Source organism: Antechinus flavipes, chromosome 1, assembly GCF_016432865.1.
Source record: "Antechinus flavipes isolate AdamAnt ecotype Samford, QLD, Australia chromosome 1, AdamAnt_v2, whole genome shotgun sequence".
NCBI lineage: Eukaryota > Metazoa > Chordata > Mammalia > Dasyuromorphia > Dasyuridae > Antechinus > Antechinus flavipes.
The window spans coordinates 116,967,432-116,970,362 of record NC_067398.1 but is presented as its reverse complement, the minus strand read 5'-3'; the positions used below and the strand labels follow the sequence as shown (position 1 = coordinate 116,970,362).

Below are 2,931 nucleotides of genomic sequence, written 5' to 3'. Positions count from 1 at the left end.
GGTGTAGATAGATCTCCTTATCAAAAAATTATTGGAACTGGCCTGAATCATGTCATTGTTGAGAAGAGCCATGTCCATCAGAATTGATCATCATATAATCTTTTTTGCCCAAGTACAATGATCTCTTGGTTCTGCTCATTTCACTTAGTATAAGTTCTTACTGGAAATTCTTAAAATTATTAACTCTATACTAGTCTTTTCTCAAATTAAATTTCAAAATGTTTTGTCTCCCATTTAGTACAAGTCACTATATTTCTTTAACAAAATAAAAAAGTCATAGCTAATGCAAGCAGACAAATCAATTCAACTACTGGATTGAAAAACTACTTTGATTTGTTCTTCAGAAGTATTTCTTTTTTCTAAACCAATATTTGGCTCAAATAACAGTTTGGAAAATTTTTACAATTGCAGTCTAATAGCTTCATGACAAAAAACTTCATAAAAACCAAATTATGTAGTAATGGACATGTATTAGGTGATTCTCTGCATTCTACATATCTGACAGAAATTATACTGTTAACATTCTAAGTAGAATGCATGTATAGTTTGAAATGGTTCTTAACTGTTCATTTAAAAAAAAAAGCTATTTACATGATTCTATCAAAAAAACACAAAACATGGGACTATAAGTAACTATTAATTGTGTTTAGGCTGGGACAATACAGTAATCCTCAAGACTATAGCATACACTCCTCACTGCTGATTATATTAGACTGAGTTTGGATTTTTCTTTGAATCATATTTTGAATGATTTTCTTCAACATCTTCCTCTTCCTTATCATCAGTCTTTCACCTTCTTCATCATAATTATCACCATCATCTTCAATAGCTTCTCCTGTGAAATATAATATTAATCTTGGGACCATACTCTCATGTAAAAAGTGACCAATTTCAAAGTCTGCTAAAAAGATAGCTTCCATATCCTCATCCAGATCTCCCCTTTCAGGAACTTTAGGAAGAGAAAATAAATTGAAGAAGGAATCATTAGAATCTGTTTTCATCATAGTTTGAATAGTCTCACATCTTTTGTGCTTCTGTTTCTTCTTAATAATTTTAAAGTGTAATTTTCTCCTTTTTAAAATCTATTTGAATCTATTTGACACCCTGTTAAACTTATAATTTATAGTCCATCAAAGAAGAAGGAATAAGGATCATTTGGCTTTGACTGTTTATAATATGTTTTCATCAGTATCTCATTTGTGAAATATTCATTGGGTTCAAGATAAAATTCTAATGTAAAGCTCATAGGTTGACCAGCATCTGAAAACTTCACTTTCAAGTCCTTCAGAATAGATTCATCATGTTCCTGAATATGAGCAAGTCAACATTTTTAAAAAGTCAGCCAAAATTCAGTAATTCCATCAGGGTCTTCTTTTTCTTCATCTTTTTTCTCCTCTTCAAACTTAGCTTTATTTTTCATTTCTGAAATCTCTTCATTATCATCTGATTTTCATTCATATTTTTCCTCTGCAGGTCCATAAATTGAGTTAATGATTTTATTTCTCTTATCAAAAAGCTGCTGGTAAAGAACAGCATACTTTCTTTTAAGAGCATGAACTTCCTCATGTAGCTTAGCTTCTGCCACATTTTATTTGAAGGTTTTTGAAGGCATTCACACATCTCTTTAATTACTTTTGGCAAGCTTTCAATGTATCCAGTTGATGCTCTCATTAAATCATATAGTCTTTGTTGAAGAAATTAAAAAATTTGAGGATTTTACATCATAACATTCAACTGATGAGCTTGCTCTTTGTAGCTCCACTATTTTTTCCTGCTTTTATTTCTTCAACATTTTCCATATCTCATTTGTCAAGTTCAATTTCTTTGCTGTCAGTGTCTGCCATGTTGTAAGATCTCTGAATATTTGAGTCCATGGCTGCTACAGAGAACAAGTGGGAGGGGCTATGCGGGCTGTGACTCAGAGTGGTAATATCACACCTCTTGGTCCTAAAATTGTAACCAGTGTTCTGGTCTCTAGCAACCACAAGAGCTTTTCTGCTTTCTGCTTTGAAACTGAGACCAGATCCCTACTCCCTTAAAAGCAATCATGAGCACCCTGGAACTTTGAGTAGGAGTTCTGCTCCCCTTCAGTTACAAGCACCAGTGCTCTTTTCCACTCCGGATCTGAGACCCCTAGACCTGGGGCTTGAAACCACTTCCAATAAAGGATCTCTTGCAATTCCTTTCTGACTAGTTATAAGACCCTCTTACCATCTGTGGGCTGAGAGCTCCTGAAGCTGCTGCTTCCATTGCTGCCAGGGTCTGCTGCTGGCTCCTTGGTGCAGTCCATGCTGCACTGTGCTTCAGGACAATAACTACTCTGGTGAGACGGAGCTTTCCTGTGGACCTCCTAAGTTGTTTTGGTCTGGAAAATTATTTCACCCTGACCTTTTGTTGGCTCTGCCACACCAGAATTCAGTTTGAGGTTAATTTTTAAATTGTTTGGAATAGAATTTGGGAGAGCTTAGGCCAGTTCCTGCCTCTATTCTGACATCTAGGCTCTGTCCCAGAGCCAATGGAATTTATTAAGTTGGGAGGTAACATGGTTAGATTCAAACTTTAGGAACATCACTTTGACTGAATGTACTCCATGTAAGTCAAAGACCCAAAGAAAAGTATCATATATGCAAAAATACTCACAGTGACATTTTTCATAGTAACAAAAGCCTGAAAGCAAGATGGGTATACATCAGTTGAGAAAGTAGGAGAATATGAGAAATTCAGAGGAAATTTAGGAATTTGGAAGAGTTGAATGAAATGATATAAGACAAAGAAATAAGAACTAAGGGAACAATATATTCTGAAGTCCACAAAATATAGATGAAAACAGTACAGTATGTCTGAATTGAAATTAATCACAAGTAATAGTTTCGAAAAATAGAAAATGTAACATTTATCCTTTGTTTCTGATAAGGAAGTAGAGCATTGTAG

General features: G+C 34.5%; 1 pseudogene; it reads right to left on the bottom strand.

Moving 5' to 3' along the window:
- Window positions 1-708: 708 nt before the first annotated feature.
- LOC127544341 (nucleosome assembly protein 1-like 1) lies at window positions 709-1,844 on the bottom strand (annotated as a pseudogene).
- Between the last annotated feature and the right edge of the window lie 1,087 nt (window positions 1,845-2,931).